The sequence below is a fragment of the Uranotaenia lowii genome, chromosome 2 (genome assembly GCF_029784155.1).
Source record: "Uranotaenia lowii strain MFRU-FL chromosome 2, ASM2978415v1, whole genome shotgun sequence".
In the NCBI taxonomy this organism is placed as follows: Eukaryota; Metazoa; Arthropoda; class Insecta; order Diptera; family Culicidae; genus Uranotaenia; species Uranotaenia lowii.
The window spans coordinates 12138608-12163868 of NC_073692.1; the positions used below are offsets into that span (position 1 = coordinate 12138608).

Here is a 25261-nt window from a genome sequence, read left to right on the forward strand (position 1 = left end):
TTATAAGCTATGAAACAGTACTAACTGGTTAATCGGACGTCTCCCAAGTACTGTTGATATTGTAAAATCGGACTTTTTGAACAGATAAAATCCCTTATTCAATTTTTTCCCAAAAAGTATTCAACGAATCGGAAGCTTCTTCGGGTGATTCAAAAGTTGATCAGTTTTCTGTTGCTCGGCTGTAAAATTGGGCAACCCTGTTGCTATTTACGTACAATCGGCATTTAAGCAAACGTTTTCGGTAGTCAGACGCACTCTCCGGTGCCAATTGCGTCAGATTATCGGGCGGGTATTGTATGTAATGTGGTTTGACCTGAAGTATATATTACGGGAAACCAAATTAGTACTCGCTCGATAATCGAACGCTTTGTGCTAATACTGATAAACCTAAAAATATAGATTTTAATTTAATGATTAATGGCATTTCGGTGAATTATACATTCTAATAGGAAGAATTTCAAATGAAAGTAATGAAAATTATAGACGGATAGATTAGATTAGGAAGCATGAAAGGTGTTGAAAATGAGCCAAGAGCGTGATTTGAGAAAACTTCTTGCCGCACAAGACCATTTGTCCCACATCGTATTATTGTCTAGAAGAAGCAAAGTCGATAGGCTGACTTTGCATTGATCTATACAATGATACATGGATGGATCGAAGCAGTATCAATATCACCATTTTAACCTAGCTTTCAGATGATGCCGCAACAATTATGAAATTAGCAGCTGAATTTTGAAATAAAATCACACAGTTTTAAAATGTTATCCAAATGTTTAAAACTTATTACATATCTTATATATAACAATCATCAATGTCTATTATCATTGAATAAATCTATCTTTTATATCTATGAAATTTTATGCTATTGTAAAAAAGAACATTACATGAAAAAAACCTGGTTTACAACGATGCTGTCCATTGGCTAATAATTTATATTCCTGCTTATTAAGTTATAGTTTCAGCTTACTATGAGTTATTCTGTTATCATCACCATCACCGATTATGGACATGAATATAAATTATAGTAGTTCAATATTTTCAGTTGGAACCAGTGGCTTAGTATTTTGAAAGCAAATAGTTGAATGAATTATGCATCTGATAGCCTATTACTAATATTTTATTTTCAGTATTATTATTATAATTATATACTTCAGCTTCCAGATCCTTCGAACATCACTTAGATATTAAATTATTATTTTGATTATTTTAAATCGTTATTAAATTACACTAGTTTACAGCATTTTTGAACTCAGTAAACTGAAGGTCATTTCCAATGTGAAATCGGGCGCTGAATCCAAAAATGAAATTCAAAAAAATCTCAGTAGAACCGTTTTTGAGTTATGCTCCAAATATGAAATTTCGAAAAAATTAAAAAAGGTCTTGTACTTAGATTAAAATATCTCGGACGGCATAACAGTAATTTGAAATCCCTCTTTTGCATATTCAAGGTGAATAAGTTTTCTATCGATCATCTGAACATTGTTTTTGCGTTCGACCAACAGTATTGCTAATATTAGTGACTTTATGAGAAAAAAAATTATAAAAAACGCATTTTTTTTAGAGAAAATTTTGTTTCAACGAAAGTTTTAGACTCGATGGTAAGATTTAAAAAATCTGATTTTCTTTTGCGCTTAAATGTCAATTTAAACCAAAGATTTCAAGTGGTTATTTATCAAAATCGGTTGAAAATTGAAGAAGTTATGGCTACTTTACCATAACTGAAATTTTTGGAGTTTTTAATAATTTAACGAACCGCAGTACACTTATCATAGTATAGGAAGAATGAAACATGATAAACCTCACTCGCTCCAAGACAAAATTATTTATTAGCTTACCAGAAGGTCACATGCCAAGTTTCAGGAAGATCTGACCATAGGGAGGGGTTGCTTAAGTCTCAAACGTGAATAAAATTTTGAGGTATTTTGCCCGGAAGGAACGAAAAATACTGGTTTTTCATCAATAACTTTTTTCATCACTAGCTGATTGTTTTTTATGGTTGATTTTCTTAAAGCCTAAGTTGCGACAAATATTTCACCCGAAGACTGTAACTCGATTGGATTTGAAAGAGAAAAGTTATTGCGGTTCAAAGATTGTATTTTGGTCGAAAATTGTCGTATAAAACGCAATGGGTAAAAAGTACTCATTGCGTGTTAGACAAAATTTGCGGCCTTTGAACCGCAATAACTTTTCTGTTTCAAATCCAATCGAGTTGCAGTCTTCGGGTGAAATATTTGTCGCAACTTAGGCTTTAAGAAAATCAACCATAAAAAACAATCAGCTAGTGATGAAAAAAGTTATTGATGAAAAACCAGTATTTTTCGTTCCTTCCGGGCAAAATACCTCAAAATTTTATTCACGTTTGAGACTTAAGCAACCCCTCCCTATGGTCAGATCTTCCTGAAACTTGGCATGTGACCTTCTGGTAAGCTAATAAATAATTTTGTCTTGGAGCGAGTGAGATTTATCATGTTTCATTCTTCCTATACTATGATAAGTGTACTGCGGTTCGTTAAATTATTAAAAACTCCAAAAATTTCAGTTATGGTAAAGTAGCCATAACTTCTTCAATTTTCAACCGATTTTGATAAATAACCACTTGAAATCTTTGGTTTAAATTGACATTTAAGCGCAAAAGAAAATCAGATTTTTTAAATCTTACCATCGAGTCTAAAACTTTCGTTGAAACAAAATTTTCTCTAAAAAAATGCGTTTTTTATAATTTTTTTTCTCATAAAGTCACTAATATTAGCAATACTGTTGGTCGAACGCAAAAACAATGTTCAGATGATCGATAGAAAACTTATTCACCTTGAATATGCAAAAGAGGGATATCAAATTACTGTTAAGCCGACCGAGATATGTTAATCTAAGTACATGAACTTTTTTAATTTTTTCGAAATTTCATATTTGGAGCATAACTCAAAAACGGTTCTACTGAGATTTTTTTGAATTTCATTTTCGGATTCAGCGCCCGATTTTACATTAAAAATGTTGGTCAGCTAATCAAGTTCACGATTTTTTTAAAATTTTGTAAACTAGTGTTATTATTATTTTCATTTTTGACCTTTAATATCGATCTTCGTTTATACCATTTGGAGTTATATTTTACCCTTTTTTATTGAATTATATTCTTAAAACAAATAATATAACAGGCAAAAATGTTGACAACACAACATATGCAGCCGTACTGGAGACTAGTGAAAATGCCAATGGCAGGGAACAAATTTATATACTATCTAGAAATTTATTAACAAAAATATTTTTTTCAGAATATTGGGTGAATCTTTTTTAATACATCATAAAATGTTTTATTAATCATGTTTTTTTCAGAAAAATATGATAGCTATATTTCAGTTTCCAACTCTTACGACCATTGTTAAATTTTTTTTTTAACTTTTTTTTTCACCCATATTATTTATCTTCATCTATACCATAATAATAATTATAACTGAAATCATAAACTAAATACATGTCCATCTTTTATTGGACGTATTAGGGTTCTAAGTTTATATAATTTGGCGATTATATTTATGAAGTTCCTAGATATGTCAACAATACAAGATGGAAAGACTAATCATAATTACATGACCCATTTGGTCATGCGGCTATGATTGGACGGGGCTTATTGGCAATGAAAGTAGCCTCGGGATGTGCAGCTGCCATTCTGAAATGGGTTACTGGAATTTCAATAGAGCTAACACCACCAGCACCCGCGATTGAACAATTTTAATCAAACGGATTAATATTGGCTCTTTTGCATAACATACCTGCCAGCTCAGGGGGTCGTTGGATGGATTATACATACATACATACATTTTGTCATTTTTGTCATTTTTGTCATTTTTGTCATTTTTGTCATTTTTGTCATTTTTGTCATTTTTGTCATTTTTGTCATTTTTGTCATTTTTGTCATTTTTGTCATTTTTGTCATTTTTGTCATTTTTGTCATTTTTGTCATTTTTGTCATTTTTGTAATTTTTGTAATTTTTGTAATTTTTGTCATTTTTGTCATTTTTGTCATTTTTTATCATTTTTGTCTTTATAGTCATTTTTGTCATTTTTGTCATTTTTGTCATTTTTGTCATTTTTGTCATTTTTGTCATTTTTGTCATTTTTGTCATTTTTGTCATTTTTGTCATATTTGTCATTTTTGTCATTTTTGTCATTTTTGTCATTTTTGTCATTTTTGTCATTTTTGTCATTTTTGTCATTTTTGTCATTTTTGTCATTTTTGTCATTTTTGTCATTTTTGTCATTTTTGTCATTTTTGTCATTTTTGTCATTTTTGTCATTTTTGTCATTTTTGTCATTTTTGTCATTTTTGTCATTTTTGTCATTTTTGTCATTTTTGTCATTTTTGTCATTTTTGTCATTTTTGTCATTTTTGTCATTTTTGTCATTTTTGTCATTTGTGTCATTTATGTCATTTATGTCATTTTTGTCATTTATGTCATTTATGTCATTTTTGTCATTTTTGCCATTTTTGCCATTTTTGTCATTTTTGTCATTTTTGTCATTTTTGTCATTTTTGTCATTTTTGTCATTTTTGTCATTTTTGTCATTTTTGTCATTTTTGTCATTTTTGTCATTTTTGTCATTTTTGTCATTTTTGTCATTTTTGTCATTTTTGTCATTTTTGTCATTTTTGTCATTTTTGTCATTTTTGTCATTTTTGTCATTTTTGTCATTTTTGTTATTATTGTCTTTTTTTTTGTAAATTTGTCAGCGTTTATAAATTTTGTAAGTTATACCTTTTTGTCATTTTTGTTTTTTTTTTAATATTTTGGTTAATTTTGTCATTGTTGTCATTTCTTGTAAATTTTGTCAGTATTTCGAGTTAGATGTCTTTTATAGTGAATCAGCTTTGGAACGGAAACCAATTTGCCCGTTCAAATTTGTACTCAAATCGTGTTGTTTTTTCTCAAATTAATGACCAAACTTTATGTTTCGTACAATCCAAGCTCAATTAATATCACTTTAACTCACCTTCAATTTGAACTCGATAAGACAATTGTGGTAATCTGCAAATAAAAGAAACGAACAGTTAGGAAAAATATATATCCTTTTGGTAATTGCTAACACTTGTTTTTGGGTAATGAATCAAAAATATGTGTTTATTGAATTTTCTCAACCCTTGAAAACTCCCACCCTCCGGCATTAATTATTGGACTACAACTATTTCGGGCCACAAATGTTCTTTAGAGCAGAAACAACACCGATAACTCTGCTCCTAAGTTTTGCACCAGCTGCATTCAGTCTTCGCTTGCTGCCTCAATTTGAAATGCGACAAAATTGTCAACTAAGAAATATGGATTTTCTTTTCGACAGTCATGCAACACAACCCACCACAACGAGCACCATTGCATTGCTGCAGATCTGCATCATAATTTAGCAATAACAAGCAGCCAGAGCAGCGGCAAAGTAGGCCAAGTTGTAGAAAACTGTTCGCCGGCCTAGGCCTAGAGAGAATTTAGCAGGCCACCCGGTTTTGGTTTTAGACTCTAAATTTTCTAGGCCTCCTACTGGTTGTTTTGCTACCAAAATACACGAAAACACACAAAAAAACACAGGCATCTTTTGGTAAACCACTAAATATGAAGGCCAACCAAAGCCTGCTAAGGTTATGTGCTACCGCTACGACAAAGACGACGACGAAGAGAGTGCCAAATTTTCGTCCTCCTCCCCGTGCTGGAAATTATTCATTTCTTGGTGTGTTTTCATGAGTCGTTTTTTTAGGTGTTCGACTTTGAGGGGGTGGATGCTTAATTAAGATACCATTTGCGCAAATTTGGAAATCAGCCAAGGCTGTGTGTGGAAGGCACTTTAGCTACCCTGGAAGGTCACAAAGTGTGAGTGCCTTTTTTTTGCGACATTTCCAAGTTATGGAGATTAAGCCCTTTTCTATTGCTTAGCGAAACTCGCTAATATTTTTGACATTCAAGATATTTCACTTTAGAGAGGTATGAGAAAAAATAAAACTTCCCCTTGAAAGAAGGGAAAATATTGCTCGTTATTTTCCCATGTTTGGTTGCTGCCAATTTTCTGTTCCGTGTTCCAATTTTATGTTCAAAATTCGTAGAACATCCTGCTTGATGTCAGTCTAACATCAGGATGAGACACCGAAAAAACACAATATTGAAGCTTTTCATTAGAGTTAGGCTTTTTGCTCTCGGTCCCACCGAAACATTTTGTTTACGGTTTAAATCAAAAATAAATTGAAGGGAAAATCTGATTTATTCAACATCTTTTGAAGTGACACTTAAAAAAGCATATTGTTATAATTCTATGAAAGAAACCTTCAAATCATATGAAGGCAAAATACTTCAGGCCACCTTTAAAGCACGTGTTCTGCGGCTGTCAGCAGCTATCAACAGTTTTATCAAACATAATTCAATTCCAACCCTGTTCGAAGGTTCCCCGTTAAAGCCGTTAGTGCGAAAAAGCGCGCTAACTAAAGTGCATTGCGGAAATTGAAACTTACACAAAGTTCGATTCGTAGCTACATTTCACCCTGTATAAGCCAGGTTAGGGTACCCGGGTGCAGTTTTGCCGACCTCCCGGTAAGCAAATTGCGTTCGTTCCGACCGGAGGCATGCGAATATTTGTTTAAGTGGGTGAGTTGAAAACAGAAGAGGGAGTGCAACATTTAATCCATTTGAATAACACGACGTTTCCACGCTCAACCTCCACATTCCCCCTCTGATTTTAAAGTCTGGCTTTTCTCCTCGAAGCATTACAGGTACCAGAACCCTCCTACATATTGGAAGACTGCTAGAAGTGCGGCTGATGGACACACGTTTTGGGGTACCTACCTGATACCCTCTTGCCTTACCTGGGCCTGCACCTACATTGGTACAGGTTTGTTGTTTTGCTCTCGTTTGCCAAACCTCCTGCCTGTACAAGGTACGAGAAAGGTCTCTACACATTTATAACCAGTTATTGGCCATCGAAGCATTGCTTTTTTTTGGGACACGGTGGGGCTTCTCGAGTTAAACTTTTAAAATTAAAAAAAAAATCCATCCAATTAGAAAAAGGATTTAGAGTTTTGGGGAACTTTTTCCTGTTCCGTCAATTCTTCTGAGAAAAAATGCAAAATATGACATAAATTGAAGAAAAAAAAGTAGCCAATTATTTAAATGTCTTTATTAGAGAAACCTTTGAGTAGTTCGTCTCTAACGTAGGGTCTTGTAATTTTATAATGGCAGACGAATCTTCAACTCAAACGTCAAATCCGTATTGTTGTACAGGTGTGAAACTTGGTGCACCTATGCGGTGACGACGCGATAACTGCGAGTATTTGTGAATCGCTGCCTGCGGAGTATCATTCGCGCTTGGTGGCCTGGCAACTGGATCTCAAATGAGTAACTACATCGCCGGTGGCATCAAAGAGCGCTAGAAATCAAGATTCGGGAATGTTGGGCCCCCGGTGCGCAGCTTTCGAACATCATCGAAGATCGTCACCACTGGATGCCCCAACGAGATATGTCAGTTAGATATACTTTCGTTATTCTTTATCATTCATTCTGAATTTTGTACATTAACGACAACGAGGTTAAGAATTAGATTAAAAGTTAAAAACGCGAAAACTTGGCTTTCTCTCGTGGTGAAACAACAGGTACAAAACAGTTGGCGACGAGGAACCTGTAGATTATCGTTTCCGTTGTTTCTCAACAGTCACATCAGCAGTTACATGGCGATTTTGGCAAAAAGATACCCACCGCCATCGTTCTAACCTCACACCAACCATGAGTGATGCCGAGTTCAAAAGCATCATTGTAAGCCTCGCTGTTGTTGTCGAGTTCATTCGAATCGCGCAGGGGGCTTCGACAAGGTGATGGTCTATCCTGCATGATGTTCAACGTGGCGCTAGAAGGTGTTATTCGACGAGCGGTGGGCGAAATGCGGGGCACGATTTTCAACAGATCCAGTCAACTTATCTGCTTTGCCGATGACATTGATATAGTCGGCAGATCATCTGCGGCTGTGGGGGAGATCTACCGCAAACTGAAACGCGAAGTAGGAAGGATTGGGTTGATGATTAATACGTCCAAGACGAAATACATGCTGGCCTGCGGATCCGAGACCGACCGAACCCGCTTGTCCAGTAATAACAAGGTCACGATCGACGGCGACGAGCTGGAGATAGTCGAAGACTTTGTCTATCTCGGCTCACTGGTGACCGCAGACAATGACACCAGCCGTGAGATCCGGAGGCGAATTATCAGCGGAAGTCGTGCCTTCTATGGACTCCACAAGCAACTGCGGTCGAGAAGACTTACCCCTCGCACAAAGTGTAACCTGTATATGACGCTCATTAGACCGGTTGTTCTCTACAGGCACGAAACATGGATATTGCTCGAGGAGGACCTGCGTACACTCGGAGTATTCGAGCGACGAGTGTTAAGAACCATCTTTGGCGGCATACAGGAGAACGGAGTGTGGAGGCGAAGGATGAACCACGAGCTCGCGCGACTCTACGGCGAACCCAGTATCCAGAAGGTGGTGAAAGCTGGCCGGATACGCTGGGCGGGACATGTTGCGAGAATTCCGGACGACTGTCCTGCAAAACAGGTGTTCGCTACGAATCCGGTAGGAACAAGACGAGCGGGGGCGCAACGAGCGAGGTGGTTAGACCAAGTGGAGCGTGATCTACACAGCAAAAAAAGTGTTGCGATATTACATCAAAAACGTGCACATAACTTGAGTCGCAAATGCTACCTAATATAACATCGTTTTGATGTAAAACCTATGACCTCGATAAAATGCATCAAAATTACACTACAGAAATTATCGAAGTAGACAAACATGGGAACATAGAAACGATGAAAAATGTTGATGCAATTCAAAGGACAATATAATTATCGTAGAACCTGTGGTAGAACTTTCAGGATCGTGGACAAATCTACAATTAGTCAATTTTCTTTCGAACACTTGGCTTTAGAAAAAATGTGTTAGTCTGATCACGGTAACCCCTATGCCAGGTAAGTATAAAAATGCGGTAGTCAAAAGAACGAAAATTTTATTGAATATTCACATTTCGCCAATGTGTTAACAAATGATATTCTGTTGGAATCTGTCATAATGTCATTTTGAAATGGGTTAATATTTATTTAATCTTCAAATTTGATTTGTTAAAATTTCTATTCATCCAGTTGCAAAGGCTTGGCTCGTCATAACTTTGGCAAATGTTTTCAGCAGCATTTTTTCACCGGAAGTTTGACAAAAACTATTAGCTCTTAGCTTTCCTTAGACTCGAAACAAAATAACTGTCTCTTCCAATGCTGGATCTCGATATTGGCCTCGGATCGGCATGTGAGGCATGAAGAGATTCTCGGTATATTGCTTTGGGCCTAAAAAATAGAAAAAAGGTGAATCTCGAGGTAGCGGGTCTGAAAAAATAATTATAATAGAACCTACCTTCCGATCTGTTTTCAAAATTTCTTTCCACTCTCCTTGTACTGTTTTTCTTTAGAATAAATATACAGGAACCTACAAATATGGAAATCAATTAGTATCACTGGATTTGCTTAAAAATAAGAAACAAATTGATGTATCTTACCAGTAGATCGGTTGCGTCTGAGCCTCAGAAACCCTTCCGAAGTTTTCAATATGAAAACTATTTTTTGACAGTTATGAGCTGCTTTGATGTGATTACATTGACGATGTGATATTACATCAACAGACATGTTTAAAATTGTGTACATCGATTGGATGTAATAAACGGACAGTTGAGTAGTATCACAAAAAAAAAGTTGTACTATTACATTTTGTGACTAACATCTGCTCAAATTACATCGGTCATCGTTACATTATTTTTTGCTATGTAGCGAACGTGGGGTGCCCGAGAAATTGGTGAACGGTTGCTATGAACCGAGTGAATTTTAGGAATTATGTTCGTCAAGTTATGTCGTGAGACGGAATACTATGTAAATAAATAAAAATGTAAGCCTCGCTACGGTTTCCCAACAAAATTCACAGCTACAAGCTCAACAGCTGGAACAAACGAAGGGATTCCAGGAGACCCTTAACGCACTCCAACAACAACAACAACAGCAACTCCAGGATTTGGTGAAATCTCTCGCCGCAAAACCCATCGTAGCACCTCCACGGTTAAATGCTGGACTGGACCCGAAGACAACAAGGAATTCCTCTTAGAGTCTTTGGCCAACACGATGACGGAATTTCATTATGATCCAGACACCGACGATTGCCTGTTTGATGTTTGGTTCTCCCGCTATGAGGATACATTTTCGCAAGATGGATGGACCATCTAAAGTTCGATTATTGCTTCGAAAGTTAGACACCAAAGCGCACAGCAGGTACGTGAATTACATTTTGCCTAAACAACCCAAAGATTTTTCGTTTGAGGAGACAACAAAGAAGCTCACGGAAATTTTTTCACGACGTACCTCGCTGTTCAACAAGCGGTGCAAATGCTTGCAATACTCGAAGCCAGAATCCGACGACTTCATCGCCTACGCCGGTACGGTTAATCGGCTTTGCGAGGATTTTAAAGCGAGCAGTTAGACCGAGAACGAGTTCAAGGCTTTCATTTTTGTGTGCGGATTGCGTTCTCATCGAGATTCGGAAATCCGTACCAGGCTGCTGTCCAAACTAGAGACGGAAGATGCCGCGGCTTCCACAGTGGAAGCCCTATCCACTGAGTGCCAGCGAATATTGAACATAAAATTGGACACTGCCCTGATCGAAAACACTCCTCATTCTTCTGCAGTTTCTATCCATGCTCTTACTGACAAGCAGCGAACAAAACACTATCAGAAGAACAACAAAAAACCACATCACAAGCCGAAAACCGAAGATAAAACTCCTAAATCACCCTGCTGGCTGTGCGGTGGCCCGCATTTCACGAAAAATTGTTCATACTCCACCCACGTCTGCAAAAACTGTAAAGTCACCGGTCATAAGGAAGGTTACTGCGCTTTTGCATCCAAACCGAAACCAAAAACAGCTAGAGATAATTTTTCTGCTCTGAAAAAAATTTCGTCGGTCACATCACTGGTACGTCGGAGACGACGCAAATTCGTCAGCATTCTCATCAATGGTAAGCCGATCAAACTACAAATCGATACGGCTTTCACGGTTATTAGTCGGAAAAATTGGATTGCTTTAGGTGCTCCTCCAACAAAACCAACTGAGCACGAAGCTATCAGCGCTTCTGGTGGAAACGTCAACTTGAAAGTAGAGTTTCAGTGCACCGTTATGCTTCAAGATATCAGCAAACCTGCTCATCTGCTGATCTCAATTTATTGGGTCTAGATCTGATCGATTCGTTCAACTTATGGTCCATTCCATTGTCTCCGGTGTGCAACAGAGTCAGCGTGAAGTCTGGATTCGACGATAAGGTGCGACAGCTACAGCAAATGTTTCCCGAGCTCTTCCAGAACTCCTTGGGATTGTGCACTAAGACACAGGTGAAATTGTACTTGAAGCCAAATTCTCAGCCTGTGTAAATATGTACCACGACGTCCGGTTGCTCAAGCAGCCCACGAAGCTCTGGGAGCCGAAATACAACGACTGGAAGAATATTCGTGCTGGGCAGCACCTATTGCAGCTGTCAAGAAGGCGAGTGACAGTATACGAATATGCGGAGATTACTCGACGGTCTTGAACGACGCTCTCCAGCCAAACAAATATCCCCTCCCCATTCCTGATGATATTTTTTCCTCTCTTGCTGGTGTGCGCGTATTCAGCATAATTGATTTATCGAACGCTTACTTGCATTGCAAATCGAAGTTGACGATGAATCTAAGGATTTGCTCACGATAAACACGCATAGTGGGTTATTCAGGTTCAACCGTTTGGCTCCTGGGGTCAAACCAGCACCCGGGGCTTTTCAAAAGATAATGGACTCCATGGTTTCTGGATTGAAGGGTGTTCGTGTTTATCTGGATGATGTGCTCGTCGGCAGACGAAATGCCGAAGACCACCTTCACAATCTTCGTGCAACTTTAGATCGCATTAAAGATTTTGGTTTCCATTTGCAGCTAGAAAAATGTCGATTTTATATGGAAGAAATAAAAAACCTTGGAAATATTGTGAGCAGCTCGCCCTGACCCAGATAAACTGCAAGCTATATCGAACATGCCTCCTCCAACCAATCTGCAGGAGCTGCGAGCATTTCTTGACGCCGTAAATTATGTATGTATGTATGTATGTATGTTTGACCCACCAGTGGCTGGTAGGTCTTTCGACCCGAGTCGGTACGGGAAGTCTCGATCGCACATTCAAATATTGTTCATTCTTAACTCATCAACAATAATTGCAGCACAACCAAGGGGTCCGTTACCACTGGCTTGGGACAGGTTTGACTCATCTCACTTCCTTCCAACTGTTCGAAACAAATTAAGAATGCTGAGAAGATATCTTAGTAACTTTCTCATGATTCGAAATTTGCCGAGATACTCCGGCTAGCTTGAACCCACAATCCATTGTATATCAGTTTTCGGCTCGTTTGATGCCCTGTCCAACCCTCCCACAAATCCCCAATAATAGAGTTAAGCTATTTTAAATATTTGATCAATAAATAGTTTATACTCATGATTCAAATCTTACCTTGTAACAATTCCAACTCAATCAAATTTTTTGAAGAAATAAAATTTAGAAAAGATACTTAGCTGAATTTTCTGGATCTTGATAAACGCCGAATTTTTCATAATTTTTTCTAATCACAGTAACCATCGTAATCTATCAAATGTTGACTGCCGCCCAACGAGCGGTACAAATACAGTAAACATAGCCAATTTTTCAAATGGTGTCGTCTAGTCGACAACTTTGTTATAAATTCGCAGCCCCAAATCACTTGAACAAAAATCCAACAATCCTGTAGGTCTTAACAAGAATTCAACTAAGTACACTTAGCTAACAATTCACGGGTCCGCTCCTTTAAACTTCTTCCAAAAGCCACAATTTCTCGAATTATTTAAAAAAAAACGACTCCGGCGCTGGAACTTGCCTTTTTTTTTCTTTACCTAAACATGATACTTCCGGTCACGAAGCGCACAATCAGGGAACTGTCGAATTAAATAGCATTGAATAACTCGATGGAGGCAACGAATGATAATTTTCAAGGAATCACGAAGCAAAACGCGACCACGGAAAAATATGCGACCGCACACGAGCAAGGCCAACTTTGGTCATTTCTTGACGCCGTAAATTATTACTCAAAATTCGTGGCAGAAATGCCTCGATAACGACATCCTCTGGATCAACTTCTCAAGACGAATGCTCTTTGGAACTGGTCGTCGGAATGTCAACAGTCTTTCGAAGAGTTTAAGCAGATATTGAGTTCCGAATTACTTTTGATGCATTTTAACCCTCACCATGAAATCATCGTTGCGGATGACGCGGCGAGCACCGGAATCGGTGCCTGTCTCTTGCATCGCCTACCAACTGGAGCAGTTAAGGTGGTTCAGCATCGTAGTCGTTCTCTCACCCCTGCCGAGAGAAACTACGGGCAAATTGAGAAAGAGGGCCTCGCTCTCGTTTTTGGTGTTTTAATGTTCCATTCGATGATTTATGGAAGGCACTTTACCTTGCAAACGGATCACAAACCGTTGCTTTCCATATTTGGATCCCACAAAGGCATACCGGTTCATTCCGCAAATCGGTTACAACGTTGGGCCACTTTTCTTCTAAGCTATGATTTTCGTATCGAGTATGTAGCAACGGATAAATTTGGTTATGCCGACGTTCTCTCACGCCTGATAAACAGACATCATCAAGCTGACGAGGACTTGGTGATCGCAACGATTCGCGTCGATGAAGACATGGGAGGGAAGTGCTCTCGAGTCTTCGCTTCTAAACGTTCCAGTAACGCAACAAATGATACGCAAAGCAACTCAAAGCTCATCATCGTTACAGAAAATTCTTGCATATCATCGTCAAGGTTGGCCAGATTCAGCGAAGAAAATCACCGATCCAGAGGCAAAGCATCTATTCTGCCGTCGTTTTGCTCTCAGTGAGCTAAATGGCTGCCTTTTGGTTGGAGATAGAATCATCATTCCCGAACCGTATCGCAAACGAATCCTCAATCCACAAGGCTCACCCGGGAATCGTCCGAATGAAATCGATTGCAAGAAGCTATTTTTTCTGGCCGAGGCTGGACAATGACATCGAAGAGCTTGTTCGTTCTTGCACTAACTGTGCTGCAGCAGCAAAACTTCCAACGAAAGTTTCCCTTCAGTTGGGCTCACTCCAACTGGAACTTGGCAACGGGTCCACGTTGATTACACTGGACCAGTGGACGGAACTTACTTCTTCGTAGTAATCGATGCACTTTCAAAATGGCCAGAAATTTTTGCCACGTCTTCTACAACCACCAAAACCACCATTCAATTTTTACGACAATGTATTGCTCGTTTTGGTTGTATGACGACACTCGTTTCCGATTGGTGAATAACAGACAAAAATTACTCCAATTTGAGTACTGTGTGATAACTGATCACCCCTTAAGCAGACACGAAGTAAACAGACTGATTAAGGTATTGGCGTACAGCTTTAAAGCTTTCCTAGCCAAAAAATTGGGGTTATTTAGAGACTTGATGAAAAAAATTACTAGTGGTACAAGTTTCAATATGTCTACCAATCAATTTGATAAAAAAATAATAGTTGATTGTTATTGAAGGTTAACTCGACACCAGACACAGGTCAAGGGTCTTGTCGTTCATTCATCAATACTTCCCATATGCTCTATGTATTGTTTCTAATGGTACCTCGACCCTCCATTCCTGATGCGCATTGCTCCTAGCTCGCTCTGTTACCTAACTCCAGTATGTTATCTGATAACTATAGTAGATGCTTATTTTAAGCGCCAATGAGGTCTAGCGGATAGGCTGACACCAGCTGGCCAGATATATACCGAGGCAGAATACCTGTAAGTAAACTAGTCCACCTGATTGATTCTTTCTTCCCAAATACACCTACATCAAAAAACCTAATACATTCACTCTATAATAGTTCATACGAAGCCATGAGGTCCGGGTATAGTGTTCGAGCTGCATTGGAGATTTGTCGAACTTTATAATCTAAAGAATGCATGTGAACACATACTCAGGCATAAACTGCAGTGAATGCGTGCACTCATGGTGGATTACCATTCATACTATAGTAGATATTTATTTTCACCTTCATTGGGTGCTGTTACCAGAATAAACCCAAACTGAAGTTCATAAGTTTTCTTGACTATTAAGAGAAACCAGACAGTTGTTTGGGTCTAATTACGATACCACAACGCTGGGAGGGCTCTCAAACTCCGATATTCTTCAAAATAACGCAGATTCTTCGATTTATTTCTAGCATAGCAAGTCTTGGCTACTAACTAACAAAGACTTGCTAGAAATTCTGCACACTGGAAATTGTACTGAAAGTAAGCTGTAAACAGTTTTTTTGCTTGTTTTTCTTCCACACACTTCAACTGAAGTACGCGAGTATGTGTAAAATGTAGGAACGATAAAAAAGTAGAAAAAGACGCAAAACGATTAAAAAGCATTCTTTTGCAATAGTTCCAAGCGAAAAGCAGAACCTTGAACTTGTTAAAAGGATTTTTGCTTTATTTTGATTGATGGTGATTGCTATGCAAAAGAGATTTAAAGACCACTACTGCAAGAGCATCGTCAAAGTGTTCACTTCACTTCATTTTAACGTGGACATTTTTGCCGCCCACCGGAACATGATAAGGTTTCCCTCGACGACCGTCCTATAGCTCAATGATCTTACTACAGCTTGAAGACCGTCCTTAAGCTCAAGAATTTTCATACAGCTTGATGAACTTGCTACAGTTGAACGACCCTCCTACAGTCCGCTGACCTTACTACAACTGACCTTACTACCGTTTCAATAGCACAACTTTCCTACAGTTTGATGACCTTCTTACAACTGACCGACCTTCCTAAAGCTCGATAACCTTCCTGCAGTTCAACGACCTTTCTCTTCAGATACATTGGCTTCGGTGAGATGACCTTTCAGTTGTTCTGGTGCGATGACCCGAGATCAAGTCAAATGGTTCTGATATCATCCGCAGGTTATGGGTTCAGCACGAGTAGAAAATGAGAGTAGTAGAAACTATTAGAGAAATTCATGAGCTCCCGGCAACCTAATGAAGGTTTTGAAGCCGTAGTGAAGTTGTCGTCTATCTAACCGATGAAGATTGCCATCAAATGACCTGGAACGTTTAAAATCGTTCATATCGTCATGCACCTACCAAGGTGCTTAAAGGTTCTTCGTTCCATCATATATTACAGAGAAGTATATTTTCTCGAGAGATGAAAGAAAGTGGCATAAAAGGCTAAGAATGCACACGGTGTCCAAAAAGTTCACATTTACTTCTCATACTTTTTGACAATCCGGGCCAAAGAAATTTAAAAAAAAATCAGTTTATGAGTTTTTAAGTTGATGATGATGGTTTTCTGAGGAAATTGTGCAAAATTATATTTATTATGTTGCCTTGCATCGTAAGTATCTCAGAAATACGTTAACTTAAACATCAAAAACTGTTTTGATCACAATTTTTCTCATCTTCTCACCTTTTAGATTGGTTTCTCTCGTTGAACAGTTAAAAAAAACTGCATTGCAATTCCATTTATATTATAAATATTTTCAGTTCTGATGATGATTCGAAAAATCTAGTATCATAATATCTCATCTTGATATAATTTTGTTATTCTCTTCTGATCGAGTAGGCTTTAACTTCATAACCAATAGCATATCATCTATTTTAACATGATTAACTATTTTTCTAAAATATCTAGAATTTTCGCCCAGTAGGTATATTATCTTAACGCTTAAATCAACAAATAGATTGATCAATTCGTACAATCAACCCACCGTTCCCCAATGGAAAACAATCACAGACACCGGTTTTCAGTACTCTTGTACACCAGCCGAGAGCCGCATGGCCTGCTTGTCGTCCCGCTTCCTCCGTATTTTTTTTTCTGACCCACCACCCAATCGGGCAGCCAGAGACCCCAAGCATTTGTCCGATATTTGCGTCCATTGCGTAACACGGAATTCCAACCAGAAATCGAGGCCTACTTGTCGTCGTCGTCGTCGTCGTGTGGATAAGGGAAAAAAATAAATAAAGGCCGGCCGATACCAACAACAACATTCGATATGGGCATCGAGTTGGGCCAAAAAGCTAAACATTAACCGGTAGGTTTCTGCTGGTTCCGTCATTTTTTTTTTGCTTTCACGGATTTGTGGGAGTAAATGGTGAATGATCCATAAATGTCGTGGTTCGCGAAAAAGCTCCGGAATTCTCGATTGGCAGGCAGCCGGTTGTGTTGATTGGGAGATTCGAATTCAACCAGATGAAGGCGAGTGGTTGGGTGTGTGATATTTAAATTCACACCTCGTGATACGGAATGGAGTTGTTGGCGGATCTACAACCTAATGCTGTACGACTCTTGATCAAAAGAGACAGAGCGTGGGTGAGTATGGATTTTTTTTTTTCGAAGTCGAATAAACTGGGTCACCACTCCTCAGACATTGCGGAATCACTTTTTGATTGACCGTTTTTTTTTTCGCTTTCGTTTTGTTTATATGTGTTTAGAAGCTTTTCGAATGACATTTATCGTGAACCGTGAGAATTAAACCACGCGGAAGTGAAAAAATAGTTTGAAAAGGTTTCGCTGGCCTTTTTCTAATGATAACGACTGGAGCAACTCCCTTAATGGTCGTCCGTTAAGATCCGCAAAGCCCCAACGCCGTCGAAGAGTTCCTGAAACGTGATTCCGAGCACCTGCTGCAACCAGTGACATAATACCGAATTAATTCATCGTCTCCGGTGCTCTCCTGCTGCTAGGCTGCTGCATCATCATGCAAGCGAATGGGATGACATTTTCCATGAGGTGCATCATCGTGAGCACTTCGGAAGGGCTGCTGCAGTCATACATAGGCGCACAGAAAAAAGAGAAGACACCTCTATGTATCCATAGAGGAAGATGAAAAGAAAAGCAAAAAACGAAGCCCTAGCCGGTAATACAACACGTGGGCACGTCCGGATCGTCACCGGCATCATCTAAGTATGTATGTATGACTATGTCATAGCATATTAGTCGTAAAGTTGGGCCAGCTATCTAGTCAAGTCAGGCAGCCTTAGTGCATAAATTTATGCCGAGGTGTTATTCGGTTCGCCGATCCCTTCTAACGCGATGACATTTAATATTTAGGAGATGAAACGAAATATCCATACGAGCCTTGTTTTTGCATCCAATTAGCGCTGAATCCATATCGCGACTTTGATGGTAAACTGAAATTCTGGGTAAAAATTTCAAATTCGGAACACTGCAGAAGATAATTGGAATCTTATCGAAACAAGTGAGAAAAAATTTTTTCACGGTGCTGCCAGTTGATAACGAGGATACAACAGATGAGGAGAACCCATTTATTTTTGTAGCTAACTCACGAAAGCGTGCTAAAACAAATACCAAGACCCCCAAGATTCCGAATAAAATCCCATCAATCAGCCCTCCAACCAACATCACCAAGAAAGCGTTTGCTGCAGAAAAGAAGAAACAAATTCCTCCTGGATTCCGAGCGACCTTTTCACCACATAATAAATCAACAGCAGCGGTGACTCCAAACGCACCCATTATTGATGCGGTTTTACCAGAATCAACTCCTCAACCGGGACTATTCAAGTTTTCTGACATCCTTAATGGAATTTTTTCGTTTTTCAACGTATCTGAATCAATAAAAAGCATTGTAAGTGCAATGCTTCCTTTTGTAAAGACACTTTTGAAGCAATTGATGCAAACTTGGCCCCTTCTTTCAGTGTTTATCTCTCTCGATGACTAATTTACGCCGAGAGGTCGGAGATATCACTGTTCTACAGTGGAATTGTCGTAGTTTAATCCCCAAACTGGATCCGTTCAAATTTCTTCTTCATGAAACTAGTTGCGATATTTTTGCCCTTTCCGAAACATGGCTTTCTTCTCAATCAAACATCTCTTTCCACGATTTTAATATTATCCGTTTGGATCGCAACGATTCTTATGGAGGGGTGCTTTTGGGGATCAATAAGCACCACTCCTTCTATAGAATCCACCTCCCTTTATCAGGAGGAATTGAAGCTGTTGCTTGTCATACAACTATAAGAGGTAAGGACTTATGCATTGTCAGTTTGTACTGGCCTCATAGAGTTGCAGTGGATCGAAGTCACCTAGAGGACCTGTGTTCAGTTTTGCCTGAGCCAAGGTTGATCCTGGGTGATTTCAATTCACATGGAACTGTCTGGGGAGAACAAATTGACGATAGTCGTTCTACTCTTATCTATGACATTTGTGACAGTTTCAATTTAACAATTTTGAACACGGGTGAAAAAACACGGGTACCTAAACCTCCTGCAAGACAAAGTGCAATTGACCTCTCACTCTGCTCAAACTCACTATCATTGGATTGCCAGTGGAAGGTAATCTCTGATCCCAATGGTAGTGATCACTTGCCAATCAAAATTACAATCACCAATGGGGCCAGTACTTCAAATTCAACAAATATGGCATATGACCTTACAAGACACATCGACTGGAAAAAGTACTCGGACGAAATAACAAATGCCATTGATTCTATGAATGTTTTACCTCCTTTGGAGGAGTACCACTTTCTTTCACGTTTGATCCATGAAAGTGCACTTTCCGCTCAAACAAAACCCATCCCAGATTCATCTGTTCTTCGAAGGCCTCCAAATCCATGGTGGGACCAGCAGTGTTCCAAGCTTTATAAGGACAAATCAAAAGCTTTCAAAGATTTTCGAAAACATGGAACCCTCGTCCTTTTTGAGTCATATGTTTCCCTTGAAAATCAGTTCAAAAAATTAATCAAAGGGAAAAAAAAGGCGTATTGACGAAATTTTGTGGGTGGTTTATCACGGGAAACATCCTTGAGTACCTTATGGAAAGTTGCACGAAGCATGCGTAATCGATCATCTACAAATGAAAGTGAAGAATATACACATAGATGGATATTCAACTTCGCACGGAAAGTCTGTCCAGATTCTACACCTGTACAAAAAATAATCCGGAACGTGCCTTCGGATAGGTGTGGTCTAGATTCCAGCTTTTCGATGGTCGAATTTTCACTTGCCCTTCTCTCTTGCAACAATTCAGCTCCGGGAATTGATAAAATCAAATTCAACTTGTTGAAAAACCTTCCGGACGCCGCTAAATTTCGCTTGTTGAATTTATTTAATCAATTCTTGGAGAACAACATTGTTCCCCAAGAGTGGAGACAAGTAAGAGTTATCGCTATCCAAAAGCCCGGAAAACCAGCGTCCGATGCGAATTCGTACCGTCCAATAGCTATGTTGTCTTGTATACACAAATTGATGGAGAAAATGATTTTGTTTCGTTTGGATAAATGGGTGGAAGCAAATGGCCTCCTTTCAGATACTCAATTTGGGTTTCGAAGGGGCAAAGGAACAAACGATTGTCTTGCTTTGCTGTCTTCAGAGATACAAATGGCGTACGCAAAACGTGAGCAAATGGCTTCAGTGTTTCTAGACATAAAGGGAGCTTTTGATGCAGTCTCAATAGAAGTGTTGTCAGACAAATTGCACTCCCGGGGTCTGCCTCCTCTTTTGAACAACATCTTATACAGCTTGCTTTGTGAGAAACATCTGAACTTTGCTCACGGAGATATTGCAGTTAGAAGAACCTCTTACATGGGCCTCCCGCAGGGTTCATGTTTGAGTCCACTTTTGTACAACTTTTACGTAAGTGACATCGACAGCTGTCTCTCTGAAGGCTGCACTTTAAGACAACTTGCAGATGATGGCGTAGTATCTGTAACAGGTGATACTGAGCCACATCTGCACAGACCTTTACAAGATACTTTAAACAGATTGTCTTCCTGGGCTTTGGGGCTTGGGATCGAGTTCTCTCCAGAGAAAACGGAGTTGGTAGTTTTCTCTAAAAAACATAGACCAGCTCAACCACAGCTCCAATTTCTTGGCAGAACGATCACTCAATCGAGGTGTTTTAAGTATCTTGGGGTTTGGTTTGATTCCAAATGTACCTGGAGAGCACACATTGAGTATCTGAAAGGAAAATGCCAACAGAGAATCAATTTTCTCCGATCAATCACTGGCACCTGGTGGGGAGCCCATCCAGAAGATCTTTTAAAATTGTATCGAACAACTATTCTTTCAGTGATGGAATATGGTAGCTTCTGTTTCCAGTCGGCTGCCAAAACTCACCTCATCAAACTCGAGCGTATCCAATACCGTTGTCTTCGCATCGCTTTGGGCTGTATGCCCTCAACGCACAACATGAGTCTTGAAGTTTTAGCAGGAATACTCCCTTTGAAAGATCGATACAATCTACTATCACTTCGTTTCCTCATCAGGTGTGAGGTCATGAACCCATTGGTGATCGTTAATTTTGAAAGGTTACTAGAGCAAAATCTTCATACTAGATTTATGTCTATATACCATGTCCTCATGTCAATGCAGGTAAACCCTTCTTCGTACTCTCCAACTCGTGTTTTCAGCCCAGACTACGATAATTCTTCTGTCCAGTTTGATTTGTCTATGCAGCAGGAAATTCATGGAATCCCGGATTCGCATCGCCCACTTCTGATTCCAAGAATTTTCGAAGCTAAATATAGACACGTCGATGCTGACAAAATGTACTTTACCGATGGGTCTCTGATTGAGGAATCAACGGGATTTGGAGTTTTCAACGAAACAACTAGCGCCTCTTATAACCTCCAGTCACCATGCTCTGTATATATAGCAGAGTTAGCTGCTATTCACTGGGCCTTGGACAGCATCGCCTCACGGCCTGTTGGGCACTACTACATTGTAACGGATAGTCTAAGCTCAGTTGACGCAATACACTCAATACGACCGGGAAAGCACTCGCCGTTCTTCCTAGAGAAGATACGGGATATTTTGAGTGCTTTAACAAGACGTCGCTTTTCCATCACCTTTGTTTGGGTTCCCTCGCATTGCTCGATAGTGGGCAATGAGAAGGCAGACTCTCTGGCAAAGGTGGGGGCGACGGAAGGCGACACGTATCCACGTGAAATCGTCTTCAACGAATTCTACTTCTTGGTACGAGGGAACTCTCTTGTCAACTGGCAGCGCAAATGGGACGAGGATGAGGATGGTCGGTGGCTCCACTCGATTATCCCAAAGGTAAGCCTTAAACCCTGATTTAATAGGTTGGACCTGAGTCGGGATTTTATTCGTATATTTTCCCGTCTCATGTCCAATCATTGTTCCTTAGACGCGGTACTCTATCGTTTTGACATTGCTGGCAGCAATTTGTGTAGTTGCGGCCAAGGTTACCATGACATCGAGCATATTGTTTGGTCGTGTGAGGTCCATCTTGTCGCCAGAACGAATTTAATAGACTCCCTTAGGGCCCGAGGAAAACCACCTCATGTTCCAGTGAGAGATGTACTAGCTGTGCTAGATTTGGACTACATGTTCGAAATCTACCTTTTTCTAAAAGCTATCGATCAACGTCTATAATTTCTTTTTTATTTTCATATTTCCCTTTCTATCTTCCTTTCTCCTCTCACAAAGTGTTAAGTTAAGAAAACAATTGTAAACAACCAAAATCGATTTTGGCTCCTTAAAGCCTGAAGGTATGAGCCGTTTCAAATAAAGAATTGTTAAAAAAAAAAAAAAGTGAGAAAAAATTGTATTTGATAAAAAAAATAGTAATATCATAAAAACTGAAATTCTTACAGAAATCTATAAGTACATACTTTATCCGAATGATAAAAATTATTATGTACCTACTGATCTTTCTGAAATAATTAAAAAAAATAGAAAATATTCGGTGATATGACATTTCTAGCAAAATCAAACTTGTCAAAAAATTTAAGATTTCGGTCCAGATGTTTGGGTCGATTTAAACTTCATTGAAGACTTTACTCCAGTTTTCAACTTTAGTCCAGTTTAGGACCTCATTCCAGTTGGGAACTTTAGTCTATTTAAAGAATTTGGTACTTCGATATAAGACTTGAACTCAGTAGACGAAAAGTCCTGTTGGTCAGTTCTGAGTAAAGGCTGTTCAGTCAGATCTGAGAAAAGAAGGTTCTAGCGAAAGTAAGTTACTGTCGATTTAGATCTGAGTAGTTAAATGTTTCCGAATAGAGGTTAAATTTCGCAAAACCAAACCTCTAAACCCAAATCGTCCAGAATGACCCTTATGGTTGAAGGACCATTTCCATCGAAGAAAAATGCCCCAAAAGCCAAAAGCTTGAAGAAACAATTTCAAATATCAAAAAGATATCACTATCTCATTCTGTTGGGATTCTTATCCTGATCCTGATTGTTGTTCTGATTTTGATTCCCATTAGGATTCTTATTCTACCATGGATTTTGAATCTAACTTTTATAGGGTGTTCCAGTATGTCTCAGCACACTTTTGATACGACCCTGCTAATTCCGGATGAAGTCTTAAATGCTGATTCCTGCTGTGTGTTTACAGTTCAACTTGAAACTCTGTGTATCGTGAGCTTCAGTTTTCATAGTTTCAATGACAATGAGAAGCATTTCCCCGAAAAGTGCAAAAATATCGAGCACAAATATTGTTTCTCCACATCATTTCGCTGATTTAGATATTGAAAATGTAAGAAGTAAGCATTGGAGCTGTTCGAAATACGATTTGGAAGTATAGAGAGGAAAGCAGCTTCGTAAGCAAAAACAACGGGCAAAAACCGGGTCCGGTGGACAAAACTTTGGACCAGGAAGTCATGCGTGATTACGCCAGTAAGAAGACTGCCTCAGCTCGGTATGTGACTAAAAAGTGGGACCTGTTTTCAGCACCCTTCACCGTGCTAAGGTAAAATTGAGTCTAAAGACATATAAGAAACAGAAGAAGCCGAAGCGGAGCAAAAAAAAAGCTGCTTCCGTCAAACAGTAGACATCCAAATAAAATTAAATTTGGATCTGCTCCTAAAATGGGTTTATATTGTTAATTTTAAATCGGACTTAGATATAATGGGACATTCTATATCCTGTTTATGATCCAGATCCTGATTCTATAAAATACTACTCAAAAAACCCTTATAAATAAGGATTATTATTCGTGACAAATACCCTATAGGACCACCGCTTTCAATTCATTTTAGTATTGCAATTAGCCAAAAAAACAGCATAAAAACGATATTGTCCCATTTGTTTATTTACATCGTCATAACTTACATCTGATTATGATAAATATTACAGATAATTCAAAGATTTTTTGTGTAGTGTACTGGGACATTTAATATTTTTGCACATGTACATTAGAGTGCCCCAAATGACCCGACTTTTGAAAAAGTTATGCGCTGCAGGCTAAAATAATTCCTAGGCCTAGGGTAGATGTGCCTACCTCCGTGTGTTGCCTAGCTTATGTGTGTTGGTTTATGATATAATATTCTGCATTGCTTATAATGCATGGTTTAAAATGAACAAAGAATTGAGGGGGTTTTTTGCTAAGTTTTTGGGGTTTACAAATTATTTACTAACAGCACCGTGCATAATTTAACAGAAAGTTGGGGTGCGCGCAAGAATATCTCCAACTTTACACATATCTAATGTTCAACTCCAATGACATTGTTTCTTCAAAATTTTATATTTTTGGATTTGACTATATTTGATTTTATTATCTGATGACACCAAACACTTTCTTAAGTATTGAAACATGTGATACATAAATTCTATGAAAATTAGACTTTTTGAACTTCTTTCATTCAAACGGCAATATCTCACATACGACCAAACGCTTTGATCTACAGAATGGTCACTGAGAGATCCTTGAAAACTAAAACTAAAACTAAAACTTCTCCAGTTTTCAGAGATTCTCTGAATGTGAATCAATAACTACTCCAACTACAAACTAGAAATCATGAGTCTCTGGTTTGGATCTCAATACAACTTTCAATAAAAAATCGATTTTGGTAGATTTTTTGTACATAAATTCGTTCAAAATTCTTCAAAATCGAACCCGCTTGTATTCTGAATCCTCCCATATAAGTTTTAAAACTTGATTCATGTTTGCATCATTTTTATAAATTCTCAGTGAATTTTCAAAAAAAATGTGTTTCGTCGTTTTTTGACATATTACAGTTTGAATGAAAATTGTCGAAAAGTCTAATTTTAGTTGAATTACTGTACGTCAACTCCCAAAAATTTGAACCCAAAAATTTGCATTTAGCTGATTTTTATTGCAACAACAACAAAATGTTAGAATAACGAAGCGTTAATTTCCGAGAAAAAAACTAGCATTTAATAGAAGGTAGAGTATTTTGC

General features: G+C 38.6%; 2 protein-coding genes and 1 long non-coding RNA gene across 4 annotated transcripts in view; all 3 read right to left on the bottom strand.

Moving 5' to 3' along the window:
• LOC129749418 (beta-1,4-glucuronyltransferase 1-like) overlaps nucleotides 1–5021 on the bottom strand; it is a 175269-nt gene extending 170248 nt beyond the window's left edge. Inside the window, exon 1 of the mRNA XM_055744392.1 lies at nucleotides 4987–5021. The gene's annotated coding sequence lies outside the window, so the exon portion shown is untranslated. The remainder of the gene's footprint in view (nucleotides 1–4986) is intronic.
• LOC129749421 (beta-1,4-glucuronyltransferase 1-like) overlaps nucleotides 1–25261 on the bottom strand; it is a 324450-nt gene that overhangs the window by 215212 nt on the left and 83977 nt on the right. The gene's annotated exons all lie outside the window — the stretch shown is intronic.
• On the bottom strand, nucleotides 9071–9597 carry LOC129749424 (uncharacterized). The gene is made up of 3 exons (XR_008738041.1): nucleotides 9560–9597; nucleotides 9418–9489; nucleotides 9071–9350 (listed from the first exon to the last, which is right to left on the bottom strand). It is a non-coding gene; the product is annotated as an uncharacterized LOC129749424 (long non-coding RNA).